Source organism: Microtus oregoni, unplaced genomic scaffold (genome assembly GCF_018167655.1).
Source record: "Microtus oregoni isolate MIOR12 unplaced genomic scaffold, Mior012 000011F_ref0000422, whole genome shotgun sequence".
Lineage (NCBI taxonomy): Eukaryota > Metazoa > Chordata > Mammalia > Rodentia > Cricetidae > Microtus > Microtus oregoni.
In genome coordinates, this window is record NW_024543070.1 from 8,134,514 (window position 1) to 8,150,299 (window position 15,786).

Consider the following 15,786-nt stretch of genomic DNA (forward strand, 5'->3'; position numbering starts at 1 on the left):
CAATATCAAGCATGTTACAGGTATACCATACAATCCTACAGGTCAAGCAGTCATAGAAAGATCAAATCGAACTATAAAGGATATGTTGAACAAACAGAAAGGGGTGGAAAACACCCCCAGAAATAGGTTACATAATGCTTTGTTAACCTTGAATTTTCTCAATGCTAATGAGAAGGGAACAACGGCTGCAGAAAGACATTGGATAATGGAAAAGTCTACTGAACTAAATCAATCAGTTTATTTCAAGGATGAGCTGACCTCACAATAGAAGCCAGGAGATGTGCTGCGTTGGGGAAGGGGTTTTGCTCTTATCTCCACAGGTGAGGAAAAATTGTGGATACCATCAAAATTAATAAAGGTTTGGTTTGAAGAAGAGAAGCCACTTGGAAAAGATAAATAGCAATTCATTCACAAGGATGGTGAGCATACTGATAGTAAGAAATACAGATAGGTTGGGGGCAGGGTTCTTTTCTTATCTCCACAGGAAAATACTCATCTTCAAAGAAATTAAGGACCCTGTCTCGAAAAACCAAAAAAAAAAAAAAAAAAAGAACCTGAATATTTAATTACTGATGGATGGACACATTTTTGTAAGTATTAATTATATATATATATATATATATATATATATATGTCTTTTTAAACATTTCTTTATAAATACGTAGAGCTGGTTTTGAAGTTGAACTCTGGCTCAGTCCCTCTCCAATTCCAAGCCTGTTAATAAGAGAAAAACCCAGAGTTTCTGGAGTTTCTGTCTCATGTCAAGAGCCATGATATGGGACAGAAAGAAATATGAGTTTAGAAAACATCTTTGCTTTTCTCCATATCTATCATTCTTTTCATTGAATATATCTATCATGTCTTTCATTGAATATATATATATGTATGTCTATATGATTAATGTTTAAGTTTTTCACAATGAACAATGAGTTTTTCCTGAAGTGACATTTAAAGTTTCCAGGAAGAAGATGGGGCCCCACAACAACAACTCTACCTGGTTGATATGACGTCATGATACTGATAGCGCTACTACAAGACCTGTTTTGGATACCAGCTGCACAAGACGATCCCAACTTGGTTAGCTGAAATGGTGCACATCTTGTACAACATTCTGGCCAGACCTCCATAAAATACTCAGAGACTATTTGCAATTTTAAAAGACATTGATCTTGAAATTTAACCATCATTTTACTTTCACTGGATCCCCCAGAAAGAACGTCGCCCCCATGACAGCTGGAAGTAATTCTAGAGGACGATGTCCCCTCTCCCAGTAAAGTTTACCCCTGGGTTTAGGGACATCATTTAGGGGATGGGAGGTTGGGGGAGGAATTTTATAAGCTCAGGGATCATTTTGAAAAAAAAAGAGGGAAAATGATGGGATAATAGATTTATAATTGTGAGTTACTGCTTTTAGACAAATATATTGGTATCGATTCTTGTATATTGATACAAAGTTAAATTATATTGACTATTGTATGTGTGCATGTTTCTATCTCTGTTTAAAACATTTTTTATGTATTGACATATATTGTATTGATAAATATATATTGTATATATTTACCATATTGCAGTGTACATTTCTACTTCTGATTAAGATACTTATATAATGTTTGTGTATTGATATATATTTACCATATTGCAATGTATATTTGTACAGTGTTTATATTTGGAGGTCATTATCCTCATTTGTTACACAGTTGTTTATTGTCTTAGTCTTTAAGTTAGATAGATATTGAGAATTATATAGATAAATAGTCATCTAAGTTTGTCATTTATAATTAGACTAATCAGGTTCTCTAGATATATAGAGATTATACTCGGTATAGATAGATAATCTTCAACCTCTTCAAAGAGCTGTAGAAAATGGCCTTTAATCTAACTCAGAGTTTTGTGGTAGTGAGACACAATTGCTCCTGGCAACACCGCTCTATTCCCGAGAGAATGTTGAACACCAAAGACACTCCACCTGGAGCCTTTCTATTTGGCAGAACTGGCCTTGGGGCAAAGAAATGCCCATACCTCAACCACTGACAGAGATACAGAGTGTGCATCAATGGATTAAACAGGGCTGTCATATCCTGCCAAGACAGGGTAAGATAGTTTTGAAAAGTGCCTTGCCTTTAATAATGGTATGTCAGTTATGTTAGGCCTTAGCCAAAGTTGGTTGACTCAACATTGCAAACGAGACTTTGGGTGATTGCCCAGGTAGTCAATTGTCTCTGTCAATTGTTGCATATTTTGGATATATCTCATTTGTTAAGTAATATTTATTCCCTTCTCAGATCTTTGACAGAGTTGAAGATTATATAATTGAAGTTACTCTCTACATTATTTAGACTCCTTGAGATAGAATGTTTAGCAAAACTTTTGTTCTCAATATTGTTTGTTATATTTATTATTTGTTATTATTGTATATAGTTGTATTTGGTTTAGTTCTGTCTTATTTAGACAAAAAGGGGAGATGTAGGGATAAGTCCCGCCCCTTAGGGGGCGTGTTCGCCTCAGGCTAATGCTTGCATATAAATTTGGCGAGCTTGCTCCCAGAGGCTGCTTCTGCTTTCCTGGTCTCCGCGGGAACGGTGGTTCTGTAAGTCTATTTCTACATTAAAGCTATATATATATTACAATCTGTTTGCATTCCTTTACACCGTTACACACAACCAAGTTCAGCTTTTGCCAGAGGTTCGGGGAAGGTTCAATATGCATCAACCAATAAGTGTTACACGTGGTCTCAAGATACAGATTCAATGTAATTAAAAACAAAACTTCTTCAGAGAAATAGAAAAAAAAACTTAAAATCAATATAGAAGTACAAAAATCTGGGTAAATAAAGCAATCTTGAGCCAAAGCAAAATCTGGAGATGTCATCATACCCAAGTTCAAGTTCTGCTACTAAAACATAGCAATAAAACAACATTATACTAGAACAAAAAACAGACACGTAGATCAATGGAACTGAAGAGAGGACCCAGACACGCTACCACACAACTAAAGCCACCTGACTTTTTGACACAGATGCCAAAAACACACATTGGAATAAAGATGACCACCTCAACAAATTGTTCTGGGGAAACTGGGTATCAGCATGTACAAAACTAAAACTCCACCATTATCTCACACACCAGACAGAAATCCACTCAAAACAGATTAAGAACTTCAGCATAGGATCTGAAAACGTGAAACCACTTTAGGAAAAAGCAAAAAGTACATTTCAGCACATAGACATAAACAAGGACTTTCTAATCAGGACTCTGATTGCTCAGCAAATAAAACCAATAATCAACAAATGGGACTTCAGGAAATTGTCTTCCATTATAGCACTGGATGCTGTTGAGAAAAGAAACAGTCTGAAGAATGGGAGAGAGACATTGCTAGTTATTCGTCTATCCTGGGTGGTTTTTGACAACTTGACACAAGCTAGAGAGCCCTCTGGGGAAACGGAACCTCATCTGAGAAAACTTCCCCACCAGATCAGCCTGTGAGCTTTCTTGATTGATGATTGATACGGAAGAGTCCAGCTCACTGTGGATGGAGTCACCCTTGGGCAGCTGGGTCCTATAAGAAAGCAGGCTGAGAAAACCATGAAAAGCAAGCTAGTAAGCGAAATCCCTCCTTGGCCTCTGCATCAACTCCTGCCCCCAGGTTCCTGCTGGAGTTCCAGCCCTGACTTTCCTCCGTGATAAAAATAAAAGATGAAATAAACACTTTCCTCTTCAAGTCGCGTTTTATCATGGTGTTTATCAAAGCAATAGAAACTTTAAGGCAGATATGGGTACCAAGTTTTTGGAATATTGCCTAACTGTGTTTGGAAGATTATTGGTAAACTTGGAAATTAATGTTGAAAGCAGTACAGATAATGGAAGCCTGGTTTGTGAAGTTTAAGAGGTACATTTAAGAGTCCCTTAAAGACACTCTTGGGGATATTAGATACTTTGAGTTAAGAATCTGTGGTTCCTCCTGATGAATTATTGGGAAGGAGAATTCCAACAACTCTCCCAAAACAACACAGTCTGTTACCATTGTTCTAGGTTACCCATCAGAACTAGATGGTAAGATCCTGTTTCTGGAACACTTTGCAGGACATAGAGATATCAAGCTGGGACTAAGGTATCTTTCAGAAACCCTGGAGGTGCCATGCAGGCATCTCACAGAGAAAAGTTATCAATGGTCTTACGCAGTGGAGGACCCTGCATGCTACAATACAGACCTTCCAGACAAGATGCACCCACTGGTCCAATAGTAGTTTGAGTGTTATGTGGGTAACCAATTACTTTATGGTTGGATTTGATACTTGTTCCACAGTATTGTGATATATTATTCGTATTCTAATAAAGTTTGACTGAAGCTCAGAGGGCAAAGCAGCCATACTATCAGCAACACAGGCCAGGCAGTTGGGACACACACCTTTAATCCAAGCAGCCACACTCGTTAGTCATAGAGGCCAGGTGGTGGCGCTGCACATCATTATTCCCAGCACTGGAGAGAAATATAAGACGGGAGGAGACAGCTCTCACACACAGTGTCATTCTGATGGCCCATTGCAGTCTGAGGTAGAGGTAAGAGCTAGTGGCTTGGCTGCTTTACTTTTCTGATCTTCAGCTTGAACCCCAATATCTGTCCCTGGGTTTTTATTATTTGTGCTACATCTAGCACCCAACTTTTAGGGTACAACAATAGATATTCAAGGTAACCCTTTGCCATCAGGAAGCTCATTGAAGGGCCTCTCACAGGCCCCTGTGCCAAATTCCAGTCAGTCATTTCCTGTACCTGTAGAGGAAACTCCTTCTGAGAACAATTAAAGAAGCTAATAACTATTGCAAGAAACCATACTGGATAATAGAACAGCTATAGAAGAAAGAACAAAAAATTCAGGAGAAACCATAAAGTGAGTATTTTGGTAAACTTCAATAAATGAAAAAAAAGACCAAATTAAAAATATGAATAAGTTATATTGTCATTGAAGGTGTAGTAGATATAGGTGTGGCTGTAACAATAATTTCATCAGAAACTTGGCATCCAAATTGACCTCTTCAGGAGGTAGATGTTTAACTTTTAGAGACTGGAACCTTATCCCAGATAAAACAGAGTGTGAGATAGGTCAAATGTATAGGACCAGAAGGATAGAGAGGAAAATTAAAGCCATATGTTGCTAACATATCATTGAATTTGTGGGGACATGATTTGTTACAGCAATGGAATACTCAGATTAACATTCCCCCAATCTTAGAAACAAACAATAAATCAACATATGTTCCTGGGGAATATATTACAAAGAACAGTCACTGACTGCCCAGGTTATGCAAGAATAGGGCACAACAGCTGCTGATCTTCCAAAGACATCAAGAGACCTACCTTTAAAATGGTTGACAGATATCCCTGTATGGGTTGCCCAATGGCTTTTAACAACCAGCTTTAGAACAACTGGTACAGAAACAACTAAATGCTCAGCATATTGAAAAATCAACCAGGCCTTGGAATTCTCCTGTATTTGTTGCTAAAAAGAAATCTGGAAAATGGAGAATGGTAACATAGGTAAGAGTTGTTAATAAGGTGATTCAGTCAATGAACTCTCTACAGCCTGTAATTATTTTGCCTTCTCTATAACCTACACAATGACCTCTTATAGTTACTGATTTAAAAGACTGTTTCTTCACTATGCCTTTATGAGAAAAAGTTAGAGAAAAATATGGCCATCATGGATATACCTGTACAAATAAAGACAGATAATGCTCCACCAAATTAGAAAATGAAACAGTTTTTGCTTATTATAATATAAAGCATATTACAGGTATACCACACAATCCCACAGGGCAGGCTGTTGTAGAAAGATCAAATCAAACACTAAATTATATGTTAAATAAACAGAAGGGGATGTCACAGACCCCCAGAAATCGATTGCATAATGCTTTACTGCCTTTCAGTGTTCTAAATGCTAATGAGAAAGGAGCAACAGCTTCAGGGAGACATTAGATAGTAGAAAAGCTATTGAGTTAAATAAGTCAATATACTTTAAAGATGTATTGACTTGAGAATGGAAACCAGTATTTTGATATGTTGGGGAAGGGGGTTTGTTGCTTTTTCCACAAGAGAAGAAAAGCTATGGATACCATCAAATTGATAAAGATTCGATGAAGAAGAGACACCTCTTAATTAGAAGAGATGATAGTTCTACAAACAGCATGGCCATTTAATCAAAACTAACGTATAGAACTAACTAATGTTTTCATTTGATCAGGTATAACTTGCCAAACTAGGGTTGGGTAAATGTGTTGTTTCTGTCTTTTTATGAGAATAAAGACATCCAGCTAAGGAATTTGAAGATCACTGGACAAATGAGACATCTGAAGTAAAAGGACAAATCATCCAGAAAAAAATAATATCTCAGGAAAAAGAGTATATTGGCCTGTTGGTATATCACATTTCCAACAGGATAAAACTTCACAAATCTTCCCAAATGTTTGTTTCTGCTATTCTTTATAGACATATAATGCAAATGGCCTTTTTGTGGTTCCAGTCCAGGTAAAGATTAAAGCTGGCTTTGGAGCTGGAGAGTGGCTCCTCTTCTTTAAACCCAAGTGTGCTTATTAAATTAAAATCCAAAATCTCTGTCTCATCTCAGAAAAGCCACCTGAAGAAAAACAAATATTTAAGGACTATTATATTTCCACTAATTCCATAATCCTTAGGTTTTGTATTGACTCTTTAACAGCTTTTCTTTTCTTTGTTGTTTGTGTGTGTGTGTTTGTGTTTTGTTTTTGTTTTTTTGTTGTTGTTGTTTTTGTTTTTGTTTTTCTTTTTTTTTTTTCGAGACAGGGTTTCTCTGTGGCTTTGGAGCCTGTCCTGGAACTAGCTCTGTAGACCAGGCTGGTCTCGAACTCACAGAGATCCACCTGCCTCTGCCTCCCGAGTGCTGGGATTAAAGGCGTGCGCCACCATCGCCCGGCCTTGAGACAAGATTTCTCTGTGTAACAGTCCTAACTGTCATGGAGCTAGCTCTTGTAGACCAGGCTGACATTGAACTCAAAATAATCCACCTACATCTGCCTCCTGAGTGCTGGGATTAAAGACATGTGCCAACATCACCCCAGCCAACAGCTTTGCTTGAGTATAAAGATTATCTCAAAATTTATAAGAACACACACACATTAAACTTTTGCCATGATATTAGCTGTCATATAGAGTAGTAATTCTAGAAAAAGGTTTCTTCTACCTTCCTGTACATGATTTCAGGTTTGGGCCTCTATCAGTTTTCTGCAGTGAACCATGACCATGCCTAATAGCAACCTTTGAAGTCTCCAAAAAGTGGATGGGGCCCCAAAGTGACGATTCTTCCAGGACTATGATAACACCCCTAAACTAAATAACACCATTTAAAGATTGGCTATGGATTACAAACTGCTCGGGACGGTTTCAAGGTGGCTAACTGAGATGATACAATCTCACAGACCACTGTAGACAGGATTTGAGACAACCCGTGCACTTTCCCATTATGCAGAGACTGGACAACGAATGATAAAGCTACCTCTCCCAGGACTTAACAATTAAGCAATTGTTTTTCTTTTCAGGAGCCCCTAAAAATATCATCACCACCAGACAACAGGAAGTAAATTTAGGGATACAACACCCACATTCCCTAGAGGTGGAGTAGGTGGTTTTTTCATCTTTCAATGGATTATGGATATTTGTCATTGTTTCGGGGAGGATTAGTTATAAGTTGTTATCAGTAAAGGTCAGGAGAAAAGTTGAACAAAGGAGATTAGATTCAAAGTTCTTGTTTTGAGATTAAAAAAAGGGGATACAGACATGATATGACATAAGGGTAGATAATTGAATCTACTCTGAATAGAAAAAAGGGAAGGTATATATATGATAAAAATATAATGTACAGCAAATTTCTAGTCCTTAAAAGGTATTATTACCAACTGTTTAGGATAATAAAGAAATGCAGGTTAGTAATTAGTCACTTATTACAATTGAACTTGTAGTCATATTAGGTATGTTTTCATAGTCAAACAGATATATTTTAGACATACAGGTTATCTTCAAATACTTCAGAGATCTATAGACTATAATATTTCAGATGTTTTAATAACATAGGTTCTTTTTTACGACAGTGAGACATGTCTGCTCCTGGAAGCACCAATCTACTTCAGAGCAGATGATGGGCATTGAAGAAACTCATGGAAACACAGAGAGTGTTCTTTCTTTGTGGCAAATATAAATCAGTGGGCAAGAAAATGCCCTTGTCTTGACTGCTGACAGTATGCTGTCCTAATTGGACAAGCAGGACACCAAAGAGAGTGACTACCAAACTCTGTCAAGACAAGAAAAAACGGTTCTTCTAAAATATTGCTCCATAGAAAAGTCTATCAAATATTCTAGGCCTTTAGGCAGAAGATGGATGCCCCAAAATTGCATAGGAACTTTGGGTGAATGTCCAGATAGTCAACTGTTTCTGTCATTTCTCACATATTTTGGAAATCACTTGCTTGCACTTCTTGCTTACTCAGTTAATATTATTTCCTTCTTGGGTCTCTGAGGTAGCTGAAGACTAGATAGTTATAGTTTTCTTAGTTTACCAGACTCAGAAAAAAAATGTTGATATCCAGTTATGCCAGTACCATTTGTTAATATGCTTTCTTTTTCCATTTTATATTTTTGCTTCTTTGTCACAAAAAAATACCTTAATCAAGAGCAGAAATATACATACGATAAAATTGGCCTAAAATTTGTGTCAATAGACCAAGATCCATACCAACGCAAAGTATTCATATCTATAGGGAATCTCCCTTTAAATGTAACAAACATTTATAAACAATCATTTAGGAAATTTGGGTGTTGCTGTCTAGTCTACTTGCTGCTAATTGGGAGCACTGTTAATCAAGTCTGTCATGGGATATCCTACATGGTAGTTCCATCTCAGCCATCAGTCCTGAAGCTGTCATGGATGTTGGACCATCTGGGCCATTGTTTAAAGGGTCTTATTTGATCAATTAGTCTGGAAGGAATTCACAGGTTCTCATCCTCTATGGAAACAAAAGCAGAACCTCTTTTCCAAAGCAATAACTTTAGACTTAAATTTTAAGTCAAGATACATACATACATATATACATATATATGTATATATATATACAGCTTTAGTTTAGCAACCTGTACAAAGATGTGTCTCTCTGTACTTAGCTTATTCACAGTCAAAAAAATTCAAAGAAAACACAATAACATAATCCAGACTCTCTGTATTTTCCATCTTGATGTGGCTTATTTTCTTATTCTGTTACTTTTCTACAAGCTTAATATTTATTTTATTATCTTTACTTATTTAATCTATGACTGTCTGTACTCTTTTTGTAACTGTCTATACTCTTGTTCCTCTCTCTCAAGCCTACATACATTTATCCAACCCTGTGACCTATTTTGACATCTTTTCCATCTGGATTTGTCTTTATTGCATGTGTATCTGTAATAATTTTCTTGACCAGGAACACTTTTGTGTGTGTGTGTGTGTGTGTGTTGTTGTTGTTGTTGTTGTGCTTTCCTGTCACTTTAAGGGACAAGCCACGCCCACTTTCATTACCTCTGACCTGCCCGCTGCCATCTTGGGCCCTTCCTTTTCTGCTTCTTTGACGTACTTGCTTTTTATTATAAGGAAGACCTGGGAATGTTATGGTTTTGGTCCCTTTAAGAGACAAGCCACACCCATTCCCCTCCCCATCCCCTGAGGCAGGCTGATCTTCAGCTTCCGTCCTGAGCTTGCTCTCTTTTCCATCTTCCTCTTGGAGAGGCAGCTTCGCTTCTGCCTCTCTCCCCACTTCTCTCTTCCCCCCTTCTCTGTCTCTTTCTCCTCTTCTCTCTCTCTCTCTCTCTCTCTCTCTCTCTCTCTCTCTCTCTCTCTCTGTCCCTCTCTCTCTGTCCCCCCCTTCACCCTTCCTCCTCCATAACCCCTTGAATAAACATTCAACCTCATCCTCCATGTCGTGTCTATCCATGTTTCTGTCTTCTGCCCGCCCGCCATGTGTCTCCCTACCTGGAACCAGCCATTGCTCGGGGACCAGCAGCCTACTCTGCCTGGGGCCCACTGCCTGCTGCCACATGGCCCACCACCACTGCTCTGGGACCAGCAGCTGTCTCTGCCTGGGACTGGCTGCTCCCAGGGCCTGCTGTCTGCTGCCACATGGCCCGTGGCCACCGCTCAGGCCACCACTCTGGGACCAGCAGCCATTTCTGCCTGGGACTGGCTGCTCCCAGAGCCTGCTGCCTGCCACCACATGGCCCGCTGCCACCATTTGGGACCTATAGCATTTCTGCTGCCTACTGCCGCGGGGATCTTGGAGCATTTTTTAAAAAAGAACAACGTGTGTGTGTGTGTGTGTGTGTGTGTGTGTGTGTGCGCGTGCGCGCTAAGCAAGCATGGCTAGGACCAACTCAGTGGTCCTGCATATTGGCTCTGCCCAGTCCAGCATGGCTGAATCATGTTCCCTGCCTCTGAGAGCCGTGCACATTGCCCCATTTTTAGACACACAACAGATCTATGTTGCCATTAAGCAAGTTGTATCACTCTGTTCACAAACCCAATTTAAATGCTCCATAGCAGGCTTCCTGAAAGAGTCAGAGTCCTTTGTGCTGGCAAACCAGGAAGCCACTGTTTTTTAAAGAAGCCAAGCAGGTTTTACTGTACCTCTCTTAAAGGGGTTACAGTGCCTACCAGCAAACAGAGCCCATATGAAAAAAAAAAATGCCAGCTACCAAGAAGCCATGCTCAACTCTACGCTTTTGTGTCTATAATTCCTTTTCAAGCTTTCTTGGGTTTTACGTGATATAGTCAGGGCCACATTGACACTGCAATCTATCAACAGAGGTTGCTCATTATTTCCTGGCTTCCCAGACCCAAAATAATCACTCAGAAACTATATTCCTTACAATACTGTTTGGCCAATAGCTTAATGTCAGGGACCATAGGCTCCAACATAGAAACTATCTTTCCCTATTCTGGACTGGTATGGAGGCACTAGAAATAACCAGACACAGTTCACACAGGAAGGGCATTTCAGGCTTCCTCCATCCAGAAGAACTACCCATGTGTTATTCTTTAAAACATCTTTTATCCCCCAGGTAAACCAAGGTGGAAACTCATTAATATTCTCTCTGTGGGACAAGGGGCTAGGAAAACACCTGCAACTTAGTCACCGGCTTTAGCAAATACTTCTCCCAAGCAATCTACATTTTTAACAAAGGAGAAAGGAGTAATACTTTCTGGCTTTTGTTAGTTGGCTATCTTACTTGTTTGGCAGGGTTGCATCTGCTTAGTGGCCTGTGCGCCTGCCTGTAAATTATTTTATATGAAATATGGGCCCACAGCTTAAGCATATATCTTAAATTAACCCATTTATATTATTTTATATTTTACCATGAGGTTCATGGCCTATCGGCAAGCTTCTGGATGGCAGCTCGCTTCTTTCTCCTCTGGCAGCTACATGGCATCTTCCTGACTCCACCCACTTTTCCCCAGCATTCAGTTTAGTTTTCCTGCCTAACTCTATTCTGTCCTATCACATTTGGCCAAAGCAGCTTCTTTATTCATTGACCAATAAAAGCAACACATATACAGAAGGACCTCCCACACCAGATGTATGTAAATGGGGGTGCATGTATGCTGTGGCATGTGTGAGGAGGTCAGATGACAGACTTAGGGAGTTGGTTCTGGACTTTAATTTGTTTGAGGTAGGGTCTCCCTTATTTAATCTCTTTGTTTCAAACTCTACTCTAGCTGGCCCATTAGCTTCTGGGTGATTCTCCTATCTGCTCTTCCCATCTCACCACAGGAGTGTTGGGATTACAGATGTGTGCCACCACATCTGGTTGTTCATGTGAACTCAGACCATCAGGCTTTTGCAGAAAATGAATTTACTCCCAGACCCATCTTCCCTGGCTCCTGGTGGTATCATTTTTATTCTTCCCTAAGCTGATTTTATATTTTAGTAACAAACTGAAGGAAGTTGTACTTGATGGTCTCATGCTCCACAAAAACACGCATATAGTTCATCTTCTCTTCATATTTAAAGGCATTTGACACAGAAGGCCTAGCCTGAGGGCTGTTAGAGCACCACACATAATACAACAGCAACAGAACAAGTCAAATAATTATTTACAGAAAGAACAAGCAATTCAAGTGATTGAGGAGTTTATTTTTTCTGCAACATAAGATTGATATGCTATTTTAGTTAGTACTACTGAATTAATGTACTTAAATTGAAGGGGAATTCTAGTTAACTGGAAAACATACAGCCTATCTTTGGCAGCTCAAATACAATTAAAACAAAACTATTTCTAAAAAGAGGATATGGTCATGATTGTTTTCTTCTCTGTAATATCCTGCACACAATCTGGTATGATAACCACAAATATGAAAAACCCTCTAAAACCAGAAAAAGAAAACACATGAAAAAGTAAACATCTTAGGTAACAATACTAACACCACATATTAAGTATGCACTCATTTCTCTTAGCTCTCCATGTTACTACATGAGATCAAGTAAAGCTTTATTTTAATTTAATATCTTGTTTGATCAACTGTTTATTTAGATGGGAGGTCAATGCAGCAGGAGAACAGCTCAGACAAAGCTGCTCGATTTGCTGCCACCGCCAAATAAGTCTTAACTTTGGTGAAGGATTAGTCATATAGAACCCTAGTAAACCACAGCTCAACCTGGATGAGATAGTACTTTTTAAACAAGAGCCCAGAGGTAGGTGGTATATCTAAGATGAGTAGGCAGGCTCGTCCATAGCCACCATCAATCAATCGTGTTCAACATGCATACACCAGGACCACACCTGAAACCTGGTCCCAGAAAGGGACGAGAAAGGAAGTGTCAGATACGTATTTTCCATCGGGGAGCCATTAGGGAAGTGACACTGTTGCACAAGTCTTTCTTGCTTCTGTTCCAACAGCAAGGAACTGCAGCTCTAAAGAAACCCTAGGGAAAGCTGCATGTCTACAGAATTCCAGGGTTGTGTGGAAGAGATATCAGTGAAGGAACAAAGGAAAGGGTAGACACTGGAAGAAATTATACTCTTTGTTACACTTCAAGGAATATTGATACCATCATATTGAAATTTCAGAGAGAGAGAGAGAGAACCATGACAGAGCTAAAGCTCAGAGAACACGCTGTAGTGTTGAATGCTCTTTTTCTTTAAGGATATATAGAACATACACAGGATATGACATACCATAAGACAATAATGAAGTTCAGCCTACAAGGGTGTCAGATTTACAGGGTACACTTTCAGCTCCTGCTCTGAGGTTACCACTCAACCGAGCTCTCAGTGGTTTGAGGAGGTGCTGGGAATGGCACCTCACCCAGTGTGCCCCTGACACAGCAGCCCCAGTCTGCGTCAAGGGACAGTTTGGAATTTCTGTAAATCAAGACAACAATGCAAAAAGAAAAGTGGAAGCTTCTGGCATCCAAGTGGAGAATGGGAAGGCTGGCCGAGAAGTGGATGTGTTTCTTCCTGGTTTTATTATTCCCTCACTAAGGAATTTTTCTCTGACTTAAGAGAATCAAAACAAGATCAAGACTAATGAAAAAGGGTTGTGCTAGTGTTTGCGTGTTTTGATTCTCATAATCATGCGCATCCCACCAGCTGCTATCGGTAGATACAAGGCTAAGACAAACGGGATTCATGTAGGCTTTACAACCTGCTCCAAGCACCTCTTTTGGCAGTTGGACTAATAACTCCAGTTCCTGCTCTAACCACCTAATTCAGTCCCTCCCTGTGCTCCTCACCAGACCTCCCCAATCCCTGCTCTCACTCTCTCACCAGGAGGCCGAACACTGAGAACTACAAAATCCACTAGTTAGGCTGTGAGAACTTCGCCTCCAGTCGGATTTGGCTATTTGGAGGTACCAGTGTGAGAAGACAGAGGGCCAAAGAGAAGCCAATTGAGGCCTCCTCTTTCTGGATCTGCGAGGCCCGCCACTGTGTCTGTGAATACAGCACCCTCCTGTGGCCACCGCTCTGACTCAGCAGCAAACTGCCTTCTGCAATCCAGCCATCTCCAGGCTCTGACAATCCAATGTCCTCTTGCTCCTTAAGGTCTGGGTGTGATAATGATTTCTCAATCCTGCTAGTCCCTGATTTTGTAATGTTTTATTTTTTGTTCCCTTAATTCTGGTCAGGCTTTTAGGATTAGTCCGTTTATTAAATTTTCTCCAATTAAGCCATGACTGTCATTCATTTTCTGTTGGGACCTGACCCAGTCAATTCATCAGGAATTGTTCCAGGAAGTAAACTCTCAGATTTGACTGTGGGTGTGGAGAGTGTTAGACCTCAAAGAATGCACCCCCACACCTTCCCAGGACGAATGGCTAACCTAGGTGCCTATATACCATATCTAAGCAGACACCAGCCTGGAGGCTCTCCGAGCACACTGTTGCAGAGTCCTGATTCCTCAGTACTTCTCACCCCTGCCCTGTACCCAACCCTAAACATCTCAGCCCCTGAGCTTTCTTTGCTTTCCTTCCCCCAGCTTCTCTTTTCTTACGAAACCCAGCCATTTTGGCTATGCACTCTCTTGGTTCTTGGTCCTCTCTTAATTCTCTTTGCCCTCTTGGTTGTCTTTTGTCTCCCTCGCTCTTCTCTTCCTCTCTTGCTCTCCCCATATCTATCCTCTCATGACCCAATTCAGTCACTGGTCATGCTCAGTCTGGACCCTTCCAGATGCCTCTGATTGTTCCTTCCCTCATATCTATAATAAAACTTTCTCCTCAACCATACCTAGGAGCGTTCATATCCTCGTTGTCATCCAGATAGCTCAACCATTTTAGAGGGCTTCCTCTGTGTGGCAATACTTGCTCAAATTCATGCCTATGGTGGCAGAAAATAAACAAGAGATACAAACACACTGGAAGTTTGGGTGGCTGCAGATTTTGGCTATCGTGGCACAATGGTGAGTACAAGACCATAGAGCATCATGACTTTTGCTTGGTGTGGGGAGAGTCTAGAAAGGAAAAAACCAAACTCAAGGATTTCAACTCTCAATTCAGAGCACAAAAACCTCAGGAAATCGGCATGGTCACTTTACAGAAGTTCCAAGGCAGAACAGAGTGAATTAGGGCCCGAGTTGCAGTGCAAAGTAAATCTACAACTCAGGAGGCCTTCAGTGCTGAGGCAAAGCGTGCTTCTAAGGTTTGGGAGATTGAGACAGGAGATATTTTACACAGACAAAGGTGAGAACATCGAACCATCAGATCCTCCTGAATAGTCTTTACCAGTGGATGCAGCTCTGTTCCTCCTGAAACAGACCTCTTTTGTAGAAAAAAAAAATCTGCTAGTTGCCTTGAAAAGAAAGGGATATCAATTCCTATGTTTTCTCCATACCAACTATAGCTGCTTCCAGGATCAAAATGGTATAAATAGTCCTCAAAGCATAAGGTGTTCCCTAGGAAAAGAATGCCCATACCTAGGTCTTAATTTCTATTTGCAGGAATCTGAAGAATATATCTGAGTATTTAAGAGAACAGACCACAATATGACTATGCTGAACCAAATCTAAAAATATGAATGTACTCATCTAAGATTCCATAATTTGCATGTTGGTCTGAAGGTCTAATTTTGGAATTAATTGAAACCTAAACACTGCAGTTGCTACAGCCAATGAGCCCAGTATGCAAAACTAGAGCACCGGTTCTCAGGCCTGGCTGCAATCAGAAACTCCTCAGGAGTTTTTTATAATGGTACTTAAGTCCCTTTAATGGAGTTTTATTGTAATTAGTCTTGGGCAGAGCCCAA